The following is a 16275-nucleotide window of genomic DNA, read 5'->3' on the forward strand; positions in this document are numbered from 1 at the left end:
AACAGATCATTACAGCCGGGTCCAGCTCTTTATTGCCCCCCCCCAGAGAAAACAGATCATTACAGCTGGGTCCAGCTCTTTATTGCCCCCCCCCCCAGAGAAAACAGATCATTGCAGCCGGGTCCAGCTCTTTATTGCCCCCCCCCCCCAGAGAAAACAGATCATTGCAGCCGGGTCCAGCTCTTTATTGCCCCCCCCCCCCCCAGAGAAAACAGATCATTGCAGCCGGGTCCAGCTCTTTATTGCCCCCCCCCCCCCCAGAGAAAACAGATCATTACAGCCAGGTCCAGCTCTTTATTGTCCCCCCCCCCCCCAGAGAAAACAGATCATTACAGCCAGGTCCAGCTCTTTATTGCCCCCCCCCCCCAGAGAAAACAGATCATTACAGCCGGGTCCAGCTCTTTATTGCCCCCCCCCCCCCAGAGAAAACAGATCATTACAGACAGGTCCAGCTCTTTATTGCCCCCCCCCCCCAGAGAAAACAGATCATTACAGCCAGGTCCAGCTCTTTATTGCCCCCCCCCCCCAGAGAAAACAGATCATTGCAGCCGGGTCCAGCTCTTTATTGCCCCCCCCCCCAGAGAAAACAGATCATTGCAGCCAGGTCCAGCTCTTTATTGCCCCCCCCCCCAGAAAACAGATCATTACAGCCGGGTCCAGCTCTTTTTTACACACACATCTGGGCACCGGACCCGATCTCACTTGTAAGGTGACATCACTTCTTTTTTTTTTTTTCAAAATCACTTCTAATGACACTTACTATATCTCCGATGAAGAATCTGTGGCTGTAATCTCCGAAAATTCCTCTGTAGGGCGCTGTTCCTCTTCTGTGACGAGCGCGGAAATGACGCGTCTTCTCCGTAGGAAAGCACAGAAGAAAATGGCGCCGCTCAGCTGTCTCGTGCTGTATTACCGTTATCCGCCCGCCCCCTCCGCCAATCAGAGGAAACGTGACCCCCCCGCCGAAGGGGGCGCGCGCGGGCTGTGGCGCAGTTCAGCATCGCCTCCGATGTACGGTGACAGGAGAAGAAAGCTGGAGAGAGGATTCGGCGTTCTTCACCCTCCAGCCTGCAGGTGGAAATAGAGAGCGCCGCTGTGTAGGGAGGGAAGTCTGCCCGTTCTCACTCATTCTATGCCCTTGTCACATGACTGGAGGAAAGAAGAATTTTCCCGGTAAGTAGAAGGAGGGAAGGGGGACAACTTAGCACAGACCTTCCCTCTCCTCACACAGTCCCCTCAGGGCTCATTATAACACATGGAGGTCACACTACTACATTGTTCTGTGTGATAAGAGACTCATTCTATGCTCTGCACTGTCTGTCTGTCTCCACAATAAAGCTTCTTCCATCCATGTAGATCTCTACCTTATCATTACTAGAATCTTATTAAAAATGACCCTCAGTGATAGAACAGAACATGAAACCAAGATTAACCTCTTCAGCCCCAGAAGATTTACCCCCCCCCTTTGTGACCAGGCCATTTTTTGCGATGCGGCACTGCGTTACTCTAACAATTGCGCAGTCATGTGACGTTGTACCCAAATACAATGTATGTCCCTTTTCCCCACAAATAGAACTTTCTTTTGGTGGTATTTGATCACCTCAGCGACTTTTTTTTTTGCACTATAAACCAAAAGACCGACAATTTAAAATAAAAATATATATTTTTTTTTACTTTCAGCTATAAAAATATCCAATAAAAATGTAAAAACAAATTTCTTCATCAATTTAGGCCAATATGTATTCTGCTACATATTTTTGGTAAAAAAATCCCAATAAGCGTTTTTTGATTGGTTTGTGCAAAAGTTATACCGTCTACAAACTATGGGATGTTTTTATGGAATTATTTTTTTTTTTTTTTTTACTATTAGTGGCAGCGAACAGCGATTTTTAGCTGGACTGCGACATTGCGGCAGACAAATCGGACACTAAGTGACACTTTTAGGAGACCAGGGACACCAATACAGTGATCAGTGCTAAAAATATGCACTGTCACTGTACTAATGACACTGGCAGGGACGGGGTTAACATCAGGGGCGATCAAAGGGTTAATCATGTTCCTGGGGGGGGGCTTTCTAACTGTGGGGGAGGTGATTTGATTGGGGGAAGACAGAGATCCATTTTCCTGATTAGCAGAAACGCAAGATCTTCATCTTCCCCTCTGACAGAACGGTGATCTGCCTTGTTCACATAGACAGAGCAACGTTCCGTCTGCCTCGGGAGCGATCGGCGGGTCTCAGCAGACAACAAGTCCACTGGACCCGCTGATTGTCTCCCACTGTGTCCAATCACAGCCGGTCGCCGGCGGCGCCCCGACCCAAAGAAATAAAAATCATTTACAGGACAGGTAGAGGATTTTGCTCTGAAGGACCGCCCTGCTGCAGTATATATATATATGTGGGACGGTCCGGAAGCGGTTAATAAATCCTAATTGTATCCTTTTTGGGAAATCGCTCATTCCAGCGCTGCTGAGACTCTGGTCACATGATTGGTGCAGAAAATATGGTTACTATTTAGACAAAGCGACTGATTGGCCAGTTCTGCCTGAATTACAACATGCTAAAGCTAGGAGCACACGTGAGTGTCGGCTTCTTCAGTTGTGTTTACATGTGATTTTCATGTATGTTCAGGTGGAAGGGGGCTTTATTTCAGCCAATTGGAAGGAGGTGACTTGGAGGAGGAGACTGGCTATTAGGCACAAAAACACGTGTTATGTGTGTATTTCAGGGGCTCCAATTGATTTTTGTTGGGCTAAAAACATGAGATCCTCCCCCAAAGAAGTGTCTGTACTTCTCTGGGATGACAGCACATCACTCACATGAGAAGGGGCCTCATAGAATGGAGACCTTACTGTTCAGTGTTGTCATGTATCTGGAAACATGGGACACATTGCTCCATCTGTGACCAGCAACCTACGAGGCTGATAGGAAGTCAAACTGAAGTACTTCTAGTAGTTGTATTTTAACCTTTTGATGCAAAATCTCATACCTGTACGTCATTCTGCTACAAGTGGTTGTACCGGGTATTATGTAGCTGCAGGCATCACCCCGCTACTGTTTTTTTAGAGCCAACGGTCGGCTTTCTTGGGATAACAACAGATGCAGATAAGCAGCCGCTCAATTGTTATCACAAGCAGCTGGAGGGGACGTCCCCATCGCCGCTATGTCCAGGATCTCCGTCCCACCGGGAGGCCCCAGTGACCAGCCGATATGTCCGCTGGCTAGCCAGATACCCAAAGCCGGAATTGGCTTTCATCGTGTCTCGTCGGATATAGTAACCCCAAAGTTATAACTTTTGCGCAAACCAATCAATATACCCTTATTGTGATATTTTTTTTTTTTTTTCTTTTTTCCAAAAATATGTAGAAGAATACATATCGGCCCAAACTGAGGAATTTATTTTTGGGGGATATTTATTATATCTAATAGTAAAAAATAATGCGTTTTTTTCAAAATCGTCGCTCTTTTTTTGTTTGTAGTGCAAAAAATAAATTGAATGGGCTGAAGCTGTTGCATTCCATGCATGCCCCATACACTCTTATATACTCCATAGCGCACTCTATGCATCCTCATACACTCTCCTATACTCCATAGCGCACTCCATGCATGCCCCATACACTCCCCTATAATCCATAGCGCACTCCATGCATGCCCCATTACCTCTCTATACGCAATAGCATACTCCATGCATGCCCCATACACTCTCCTATACCCCATAGTGCACTCTATGCATGCCCCATGCACTCTCCTTTACCCCAAAGCACACTCCATGCATGCCCCATTAATTCTCCTATACTCCATAGCACAATCCATGCATCCTCATACACTCTCCTATACACCAGAGCACACTCCATGTATGCACCATGCACTCTCCTATACACCAGAGCACACTCCATGCATGCCCCATATACTCTCTTATACACTATAGCGCACTCCATGCATGCCCAATTAACTCTCCTATACTCCATAGCACACTCCATACATACCCCATACACTCCCCTATCCTCCATAGCACGCTCCATACATGCCCCATTACCTCTCTATACTCTATAGCACACCCCATGCATTCGTCATACACTCCCCTATAGCTCACTCCATGCATGCCCCATACACTCTCTCCTACACTTCATAGCACACCACGTGTATGCCCCATACACTCTCCTATACTCTACAGCGCACTCCATGCATGCCCCATACACTCCCCTATACTCCATAGCGCACTCCATGCATACCCAATCCTTATTACCTCTCTATACGCCATAGCATACTCCATGCATGCCCCATTAACTCTCCTATATGCAACAGCATGCTCCATGCATGCTCCATACACTCCCCTATAATCCATAGCACGTTCCATGCATGCCCCATTACCTCTCCATAGGCCATAGCACACTCCATGCATGCCCCATACACTCTCCTATACCCCATAGTGCACTCTATGCATGCCCCATGCACACTCCATGCATGACCAATACACTCTCCTATACTCCATAGTGCACTCCATGCATGACCAATACACTCTCCTATACTCCATAGCACACTCCATGCATGACCCATACACTCTCCTATACCCGAAAGCACACTCCGTGCATGACCCATACAATTTCCTATACACCATAGCACACTCCTTGCGTCCCCATACACTCTCCTTACCCCATAGCGCACTCCATGCATGCCCAATACACTCCCCTATACCCCATACACTACACTATACTCTATAGCGCACTCCATGCATGCCCCATACACTCTCCTATACTCCATAGCACACTCCATTCATGCCTCATTAACTCTTCTATGCTCCATAGCACACTCCATGCATGCCCCATACACTCCCCCATATTCTATAGGGCACTCCATGCATGACCCATACACTCTCCTATACTCTACAGCGCACTCCATGCATGCCCCATACACTCCCCTATACTCCATAGCGCACTCCATGCATGCCCCATTACCTCTCCATACGCCATAGCATACTCCATGTATGCCCCAGTAACTCTCCTATACCCCAAAGCACACTCCATGCATGCCCCATACACTCCCCTATATTCTATAGCGCACTCCATGCATGCTCCATACACTCTCCTATATCCCATAGCACACCCCATGTATGCCCCATGCGCTCTCCTATACTCTACAGCGCACTCCATGCATGCCCCATACACTCCCCTATACTACATAGCGCACTCCATGCATACCCCATCCTTATTACCTCTCTATACTCCATAGTGCACTCCATGCATGCCCCATTAACTCTCCTATACGCAACAGCATGCTCCATACACTCCCCTATAATCCATAGCGTGTTCCATGCATGCCCCATTACCTCTCCATACGCCATAGCACACTCCATGCATGCCCCATACACTCTCCTATACCCCATAGTGCAGTCTATGCATGCCCCATGCATGACCAATACACTCTCCTATACTCCATAGCGCACTCCATGCATGCCCCATACACTCCCCTATACTCCATAGCACACTCCATGCATGACCCATACACTCTCCTATACCCGAAAGCACACTCCATGCATGACCCATACAATTTCCTATACACCATAGCACACTCCTTGCGTCCCCATACACTCTCCTTACCCCATAGCGCACTCCATGCATGCCCAATACACTCCCCTATACCCCATAGCGCACTCCATGCATGCCCCATACACTACACTATACTCTATAGCGCACTCCATGCATGCCCCATACACTCCCCTATACCCTATAGCGCACCTCCGTGCATGCCCCATACACTCTCCTATACTCCATAGCACACTCCATTCATGCCTCATTAACTCTTCTATGCTCCATAGCACACTCCATGCATGCCCCATACACTCCCCCATATTCTATAGCGCACTCCATGCATGATCCATACACTCTCCTATACTCTACAGCGCACTCCATGCATGCCCCATACACTCCCCTATACTCCATAGCGCACTCCATGCATGCCCCATTACCTCTCCATACGCCATAGCATACTCCATGCATGCCCCATACACTCTCCTATACCCCATAGCACACTCCATGCATGCCCCATACACTCCCCTATATTCTATAGCGCACTCCATGCATGCTCCATACACTCTCCTATATCCCATAGCGCACCCCATGTATGCCCCATGCGCTCTCCTATACTCTACAGCGCACTCCATGCATGCCCCATACACTCCCCTATACTCCATAGCGCACTCCATGCATACCCCATTAACTCTCCTATATGCAACAGCATGCTCCATACACTCCCCTATAATCCATAGCGCGTTCCATGCATGCCCCATTACCTCTCCATACGCCATAGCACACTCCATGCATGCCCCATACACTCCTATACCCCAAAGCACACTCTATGCATGTCCCATACACTCTCCTATACCCCAAAGCACACTCCATGCATGCCCCATACACTCCCCTATACTCCATAACACACTCCATGCATGACCCATACACTCTCCTATACCTGAAAGCACACTCCATGCATGACCCATTCAATCTCCTATACACCATAGCACACTCCATGCATCCCCATACACTCTCCTTACCCCATAGCGCACTCCATGCATGCCCCATACACTTTCCTATACCCCGTAACGCACTCCATGTGTGCCCTATTAACTCTCCTATACTACATAACACACTCCATGCACCCTTATACACTCTCGTATACTCCATAGCGCACTCCATGCATGCCCAATACACTCCCCTATACCCCATAGCACACTCCATGTATGCACCATGCACTCTCCTATACCCCATAGCACACTCCATGCATGCCCCATACACTACCCTATACTCTATAGCGCACTCCATGCATGTCCCATACACTCCCCTATACCCTATAGCGAACCTCCGTGCATGCCCCATACACTCTCCTATACTCCATAGCCCACTCCATTCATGCCCCATTAACTCTTCTATACTCCATAGCACACTCCATGCATGCCCCATACACTCCCCCATATTCTATAGCGCACTCCATGCATGCCCCATACACTCCCCCATATTCTATAGCGCACTCCATGCATGATCCATGCACACTCCATGCATGCCCCATACGCTCTCCTATACTCCATAGCGCACTCCATGCATGCCCCATACACTCTCTTATACTCTATAGCGCACTCCATGCATGGCCCATTAACTCTCCTATACCCCACAGCGCACTCCATGCATGCCCCATACACTCTCATATACCCCATAGCACACCCCATGTATGCCCCATACGCGCTCCTATACTCTACAGCGCACTCCATGTATGCCTCATACACTCCCCTATACTCCATAGTGCACTCCTTGCATGCCCCATACACTCCCCTATAATCCATAGCACACTCCATGCATACCCCATACACTCCCCTATACCTTATAGCGCACTCCATGCATGCTCCATACACTCTCCTATACTCCATAGTGCAGTCTATTCATGCCCCATACACTCTCCTATAGCCCAAAGCGCACTCCATGCATGCCCCATATACTCCCCTATACTCCATAGCACACTCCATGCATGACCCATACACTCTACTATACCCAAAAGCACACTCCATGCATGACCCATACAATCTCCTATACACCATAGCACACTCCATGCGTCCCCATACACTCTCCTGACCCCATAGCGCACTCCATACGTGCCCCATACACTTTCCTATACCCCATAACGCACTCCATGTGTGCCCTATTAACTCTCCTATACTCCATAACACACTCCATGCATCCTTATACACTCTCGTATACTCCATAGCGCACTCCATGCATGCCCAATACACTCCCCTATACCCCATAGCACACACCATGTATGCACCATGCACTCTCCTATACCCCATAGCGCACTCCATGCATGCCCCATACACTACCCTATACTCTATAGCGCACTCCATGCATGCCCCATACACTCTCCTATACTCCATAGCCCATTCCATTCTATACTCCATAGCACACTCCATGCATGCCCCATACACTCCCCCATATTCTATAGCGCACTCCATGCATGATCCATACACTCTCCTATACCCCATAGCACACTCCATGCATGCCCCATACGCTCTCCTATACTCTACAGCGCACTCCATGCATGCCCCATACGCTCTCCTATACTACATAGTGCACTCCATGCATGCCCCATTACCTCTCCATACGCCATAGCATACTCCATGCATGCCCCAGTAACTCTCCTATACCCCAAAGCACACTCCATGCATACCCCATACACTCTCCTATACCCCATAGTGCACTTCATGCATGCCCCATACACTCTCCTATACCCCATAGTGCACTCTATGCATCCCCATACACTCTCCTTACCCCATAGCGCACTCCATCCATGCCCTATTAACTCTCCTATACTCCATAGCACACTCCATGCATGCCCCATACACTCTCCTATACCCCATGGCACGCTCCATGCATGCCCTATTAACTCTCCTATACTCCATAGTGCACTCCATGCATCCTTATACACGCTTCTATACCTCATAGCGCACTCCATGCATGCCCCATACACTCTCCTATACTCCATAGCGCACTCTATACATGCCCCATTAACTCTCCTATACTCCATAGAACACTCCATGCATCCTCATACACTCTCCTATACACCAGAGCACACTCCATGCATGCCCCATACACTCTCCTATGCCCCATAGCACACTCCATGCATGCCCCATACACTCTCCTATATTCCATAGTGCACTCCATGCATGCCCCATTAACTATCCTATACTCCATAGCACACTCCATGCATGCCCCATACACTCCCCTATATTCTATAGCGCACTCCATGCATGCTCCATACACTCTCCTATACCCCATAGCACACTCCATGCATGCAACATTAACTGTCCTATATTTCATAGTGCACTCCATACATCCTTTTACACTCTCCTGTACACCATAGCACACTCCATGCATGCCCTATACTACATAGCGCACTCCATGCATGCCCCATTAGCTCACCTATACTCCATAGCGCACTCCATGCATACCCCATCCCCTTTACCTTTCTATACTCCATAGCGCACTCCATGCATGCCCCATTAACTCTCCCAAACCACATACTTCTCTTTTAAATGCACGTTACAGCCACCTGTAACAGCTACCATAGTGTGAAGTGACGTCAGCGGGAAAGGCTGAGATTGTGTAATTTTTTTTTTTTTTTTTGATCTCAGGCTTTCCAGTCTAAAGGAGAGATGTGAGGTCTTATAGACCCCACATCTTTCTGTAAAGAGGACCTGCCATGCGCTATTCCTATTACAAGGGATGTTTACAATCCTTGTAATGGGAATAAACCACAGGTGAGGTATCACCACGATTGTTAGAGCGAGAGCAATAATTCTAGCCCAGGACCAATAAAATTGGGCTAACATTAGTGTTTGGTGTTTTTTTTGATTTTTTTTTGATTTTTTTTTTTTTTCTCAAGAAACAGTTTTTTTTCCACAAAAAAAAACGCATTTTGAAAAATTGCTGCACAAATACCGTGTGACACAAAAAGTTGCAATGACCGCTATTTTTTTCCCTAGGATCTCTGCTAAAAAATATACATGTTTGGGGGTTCTGATTTTCGTTTTTTTTTTAAGCAAAAAAATTATTAATTTTTACATGTAGGAGAGGAGTGCCATAATAGACCTGGGCTGGAAATTGTTAAAGTAGAGCACTTTTTTTTTTTTTTTTTTTTGCAGGTAAAAGTGTATTTATTTTTTATTTATTTTTTTGAGCCTGTAAAGCTTTGCACTAGCGATCAGAAGATTGCTGGTTCTATGCAGGTCTCTTGCAGACCTGTCAGTGCATTTGTGTGCCCGTACATCTCGAATGGGCAAGCAGATACACTGACAGGAAGAATCAATAAACTACCTAGAGAGCTGCACAGCGCCGTGGTTGTTCATTGAGAATTACAAGCCGACATCTGCAAAGAATGTCGGTACTTGTAGTTCATTCACAGATCTCTAAGAATGAATGACCTGGCCGAGTGGGCAGAGCCCCGCACACCTGCGCTTATTTAAAATACTGACATAGGCGTGCGCGGGGGGGGGTGCCGGGTCCTAATCCCCTGACATACTTGTCTACACCTGGATGAGAGGGGCAGCAGGCGGCATATAGAACAACCGATGCTCTGCATTTTCTGCCCTACAGCCGTTGAATGCCTTCGGGAGGAAGAGGAGGAGAAGCGAGCATTCAGGGCCTGCATGGAGGAAAATGCAGAGCATCGGCTGTTCTATATACCGCCCCGTTGCCCCTCTCATCCAGCCTGGTGTTCTATGTTTCCATCGGCTACTGTACTAGAACTGCTGGCTCCGCCTCCCAGCTCCCCCTGATTCTTTCGTTCTAAGTAACTGCTGCAGGACTGCCCACCCAGCTGCTCCGGCCATTGAATTTGCAGCAGCAGGCAGATGGGGGCATGGTGTCCGGGGGACTGCAATAGCCAGCTGACCCATTAGGAAGAACGGAGGAGGTCTCCGCTGTGTGAGGAAACACGTGAAGCCTGGAGGGAGCCGGAGACACAGCAAGCATGGAGTCCACACTGAGAGCAAGTGAGTGCCACCAATCCCATCCATCCCCCCACCCAGCACTGCCACCGATCCTGTCCATCCCCCCACCCAGCACTGCCACCGATCCCGTCCATCCCCCCCACCCAGTACTGCCACCGATCCCGTCCATCCCCCCCACCCAGCACTGCCACCGATCCCGTCCATCCCCCCCACCCAGCACTGCCACCGATCCCGTCCATCCCCCCCACCCAGCACTGCCACCGATCCCGTCCATCCCCCCCACCCAGCACTGCCACCGATCCTATCCTTCCCCCACACCCAGCGCTGCCACTGATCCCATCCTTCCCCCCCCCACCCAGCGCTGCCACCGATCCCATCCCCCCCCCCACCCAGCGCCGCCACTGACCCCATCCATCCCCCCACCCAGCACTGCCACTGACAGCATCCATCCCCCCACCCAGCACTGCCACTGACCCCATCCATCCCCCCACCCAGCACTTCCACTGATCCCATCCACCCCCCCATCCAGCACTGCCACCGATCCCATCCATACCCCCACCCAGCACTGCCACCGATCCCATCCATACCCCCACCCAGCACTACCACCAATCCCATCCCCCTCCACACTGCTGCCATGTCCCCCAGCACTGCCACTCATCCTATCTCCCCCACCAAGCACTGTCACTGATCCCACCCCTCCACCACTGCTGCCACTGATCTCATGCCCTTCAACACTGCCACTCATCCTATCTCCCCCCAGCATTGCCCCCCCCCTCCACTGCCACTCACCCCCCCCCCCCCCAGTACTGCCATGAACCCCCCCCACCACTGCCACTAATCCCATCAACCCCTAGCACTGCCAATGATCCCCCCAACCTTGCCACTCATCCCATTCCCCCAGTACTGCCACTGATATCATTACCCCACCACAACCACCATCAACATCACTGATCCCATCAACTTTCCAGCACTGCCACTGATCCCATCCCCCCCAGCACTGCCACTGATCCCATCAATCCCCTAGCACTGCCACTCATCCCACCCTAGTACTGCCACTGATACCATTACCCCCCACCACAACTGTCACTGATTCATCAACCCCTCTCCAGCACTGCCACTGATCAGCCCCCTCTCCAGCACTGCCACTGATCAGCCCCCCTCTCCAGCACTGCCACTGATCAGCCCCCCTCTCCAGCACTGCCACTGATCAGCCCCCCTCTCCAGCACTGCCACTGATCAGCCCCCTCTCCAGCACTGCCACTGATCAGCCCCCCTCTCCAACACTGCCACTGATCAGCCCCCCTCCCTCCAGCACTGCCACTGATCACCCCCCCTCCCTCCAGCACTGCCACTGATCACCCCCCCTCCCTCCAGCACTGCCACTGATCACCCCCACCACCACTGCCAACTGATCCCATGTCCCCCCTCTCTCACCCCCACTTTCTCCCTCTGACCAGCTCTGCCATATGATGTAAAATGCATTTATATATTAAAAATTGTTTTAACACATTTCAAAATGTTTATTTACATTTATTTAACAGTGTGTGTCTGTGCGTATATGTGTGTGTGTGTAATAAATAAATATATATACACGTGTGAGTTTTGGGGTGCACACCCTAATCCAATAGGCTGCGCAAGCCTATGAAAACTGACCAGTAGTTTGTTGAACTTCTCCCCATACTGCTGTCGCAGGGAGGGGGGAATCGGCAGCGGCTGCAGCATTGGTAACATGTTAGATGTTTTACCCTAAACACGTGTGGAACATTCTCAATGGTGGACTTATCCTTTAAAGTGATATGGGCTAATCTTATTTATTTATTTTTATTTATGTTATACTTACCTGCTCTGTGTAGTGGTTTTGCACAGAGAAGTCTCGTTCTTCCTCTTCTTGAGTCCCCCTGCCGGCACTCCTGGCAAGCTGCTTGCTGTGGGGGCACCCGAGTAGGCTGGCTTCCTCGCTGCTGCTCTCTGTGTCCCATTTAGACGCAGAGCTGCGGCTCACTGATTTTGACAGCAGCGGAAGCCAATGGTGCCCGCTGCTGTCTCAGCCAATGAGGAAGCAGAGTCCCCGGAAAGCCGAGGCTCTCGTGCAACATCGCTGGATAGAGATGGGACTCGGGTAAGTATTAGGGGGCTGCTACACACAGAAGGTTTTTTTATCTTAATGCGTAGAATTCATTAAGGTGAAAACCTTCTGCCTTTTAGAATCACTTTAAACTACAGGCTACCTGCAAGAAACTACAGGGGGGCAAACACAAAACCAGTCACCCTGAACGAGAGGAGAGAGCAGCACTGACTTTTTTTTTTTTTTTTTTTTTTTTTTTATCGGAAGCTCCTGAACAGGGGAAAAGTGCAGACGTTGTTGCATGCTGGATTACTGCACAGATCTGGAAGAAATGCACAAAGGACACCAACATTCAAATAACGATACACACATCTCTTGTATTTAGACACAATTGCAGCTTTTGATATATTGTATTTGAACATGGTGTACATTGGCTTTGTTCTAATACTTTATCTTTGTTTCCTTATTTATTTTTAATTTTTTTTAGATGAAAGCTGGATTGGGGACAAATTTAATCAGCATCCTGGCGTTTTATGTTTTGGACTTTATACTTGGGGAATACCCATATTTGCTCTAGACACCTTCCCAGACTGGACATCACACAATGTATACAATGTACAGTAGCATCTCCATAAATAAAAATGTTTGTATCAACCTTTTCTGACTGGAATAATGTGAATTCAGACTGACTCTTTTGCACTAAATTGTCCGAGTTTTAAAATGTTCTTTAGACTCCTTTCACACTGGAGGCGTTTTTCAGGCGCTTTTGAGCTAAAAATAGCGCCTGAAAAACGACTCCCCTGCAGTCTCAGTGTGAAAGCCTGAGTGCTTTCACACTGGAGCAGTGCGCTGGCAGGACGTTAAAAAAACTCCTGCAAGCAGCGTCTTTGGGGCGGTGAAGGAGCGGTGTGTACACCGCTCCTGCCCATTGAAATGATTGGGCAGCGCCGCCAAACCGCTGCTGCAGCGGCGCTTTGCGGGCAATATTAACCCTTTTCTGGCTGCTAGCGGGGGTTAAAAGCACCCCGCTAGTGGCCGAAAACCTCCGCAAAAACAACGGTAAGGCGCCGCTAAAAATAGCATCGCTTTACCGCTGACGCCTCGGTGTGAGTGCACCCTTAGACAAGTGTCTACCAGTTTCCACCCTGTGAGGTCATTGTTGGCCAAACATCAGGAGCCGGAGACTTGTAACATCATTGAGATATGGGGCTCGGTGGTGTCACTTGTATCTGGAAATCTGCACTGAAGTTATATTCAGCCAGTTATGAGGCTCAGCTTGCAAAACTTTAATATCAGTATAAGGAACCTAATTTAAAAAAAAAATGATTGGAAAATGAGCCAAAATAGTTTCTTATACTTGTGTAAAGCTTCATGAATTTGGCCTGTTATACTAAACTCACATTTTCATTGTCTTCCTTCCACTATCCTTGTAACGGTTGAGCAGATTGTATAGATATGACTATGTGGGCACCAGAGTTTGACCATCCTGCCCAGTGCTCTCTGTAATCTAACAGACCTGTGTGTGTGTGTGTGTGGTTTTTATTTAATTTTTTTTTTTTTACTATAAATTAAGTATCTTATTAACATAGAGAGAACAACAATAGACTCTCAAGTGTTAAATAATGATTCGGAATAAAGAAATGCAATGATTGTATTAATGCTTGTGTTGTAGCCAAATCATTTCATACTTGGATGGGAAGGGGACTCTGAAGCTTAGTACACACAGGCCGAATGTCGGGGGGATTCAACCTGTGTGTACTGCAGCCGGTCTGACGTAAGCCGGCTTCTGTCAAAGGGGCATGACCAAAAAAGGTCTGCTGGAGGGTGGGGGGTAGGGTGGTGTCCCCCTGTCTGAACACAATAGCACAGCAGGGAAGATCACTGTACTAACATCAGATAGTACAGCGGCTCCTCCTGAAATGTCAGTTTTTTGTTTTTTTTCTTAAGCCTGGTACACACTATGAGTTTTTTTTTTTTTTCAATCAACCCAGTTAGTTGAACAAAAAAAAAAAAACTGTCAGCTTTGGTCAGAGCTGCTATACTAACTATGCAATATTATTAAAAATTAGTATAGCGATCTCTCCTGCTGAGTTGTTACGTCCTGACGGGGGGATGCCCCGCGTACCCCTCCCCCCGCCAATCAGCGATCTCCACCATTGGCGCAGAGCTCTGATCGAGAGTCAGTTGGCTCCTTGTTTTCCAGCATGCTTGTCTGACAAGCCAAACAAATGACTCGCTTCTGTTGGACAGGGTGGCATACACACGGGCTGAATATCGGGTGTGTGTGTTCTTCTTCTTTTTTTTTTTTTTTTTTTTTCTTTTTTTTTAACTGGCTGATGTCTTCTGACATTTGGGGCTGACACTAAACTCTGATTTTGAAACAGTCTTTTCAAATCTGTATTCCTACTCAAAAAAAAAAAAAAAAGTATCCTCTATTGCAGGGATATGCAATTAGCGGACCTCCAGCTGTTGCAGAACTACAACTCCCATGAGGCATAGCAAGACTCTGACAGCCGCAAGCATGACACTCAGAGGCAGAGGCATGATGGGACTTGTAGTTTTGCAACAGCTGGAGGTCCGCTAATTGCATATCCCTGCTCTATTGCTTTCAGCCCCTTCCACATTTTTTTTTTTTTTTGCGTATGATTGGAACTAATACTGTATAATATGTACTGAATTTTTTACAGGACCATTACATGGTGGATGCATATGGATTATTTTTGTTGAATAAGGATATTGTTTGTCACTTTAAGAAGTCATTATTCTTATTTCCCTTTTTCCATATTCTAATCAGGATGTTGGCAATGCCTTTTGAGCTTTTACCTCTGGCCTCTTTTGTGTTATTCTTAATTCTTAACCGTCCAGATGTAAACAGCTGTAAGGCCCATTCTCACATATGTGTGTATTACCCATAGTGCATTAAGGCAACCCTTTTCACTTTGAATTGGCCATTAAAGTGATATTAAATCTCATTTGTGAGGTCAGGTACTGAAGTGGACAAGAAGGCCTGGCTCGCAGTCTCCGCTCTAATTCATCCCAAAGGTGTTTTATTGGGTTGAGGCCAGGACTCTGTGCAGGCCAGTCATGTTCCTCCACTCCAAACTCGCTCATCCATGTCTTTATGGATCTTGCTTTGTGTACTGGTGCGCAGTCATGTTGGAACAGGAAGGGGCCATCACCAAACTGTTCCCACAAAGTTGGGAGCATGAAATTGTCCAAAATGTCTTGGTATGCTGACGCCTTAAGAGTTCCCTTCACTGGAACTAAGGGACCAAGCCCAACACCTGAAAACAACCCCACACCATAATCCCCCCCCTCTCCACCAAATGGTTTGGACCAGTGCACAGAGCAAGGTCCATAAAGACATGGATAAGCAAGTTTGGGGTGGAGGAACTTGACTGGCCTACACATCAACCCGATAGAACACCTTTGGGAAGAATTAGAGCGGAGACTGAGTCAGGCCTTCTCTTGTGATGTGCCTGACCTCACAAATGCACTTCTGGAAGAATGGTCAAACATTCCCATAGACACACTCCTAGACCTTGTGGACAGCCTTCCCAGAAGAGTTGAAGCTGTTATAGCTGCAAAGGGTGGGCCAACTCAATATTGAACCCTATGGACAAAGACTGGGATGCCATTAAAGTTCATGTGCGTGTAAAGGCAGGTGTCCCAATACTTTTGGTAATATAGTGTATCTAATGGTTACTTACAGCTGTGGACAGA

The 16275-nt window shown here is 48.1% G+C and overlaps 1 protein-coding gene across 2 annotated transcripts in view; it reads left to right on the top strand.

Moving 5' to 3' along the window:
* Nucleotides 1-845: 845 nt before the first annotated feature.
* CCDC73 (coiled-coil domain containing 73) overlaps nt 846-16275 on the top strand; it is a 112718-nt gene continuing 97288 nt past the window's right edge. Inside the window, exons 1-2 of one of the 2 annotated variants that reach the window (XM_073604479.1) lie at nt 846-1173; nt 13040-13195. The gene's annotated coding sequence lies outside the window, so the exon portion shown is untranslated. The remainder of the gene's footprint in view (nt 1174-13039; nt 13196-16275) is intronic. The other variant, XM_073604480.1, reaches the window with a different exon arrangement.

The sequence above is a fragment of the Aquarana catesbeiana genome, linkage group LG11 (assembly GCF_042186555.1).
Source record: "Aquarana catesbeiana isolate 2022-GZ linkage group LG11, ASM4218655v1, whole genome shotgun sequence".
Classification (NCBI taxonomy): domain Eukaryota; kingdom Metazoa; phylum Chordata; class Amphibia; order Anura; family Ranidae; genus Aquarana; species Aquarana catesbeiana.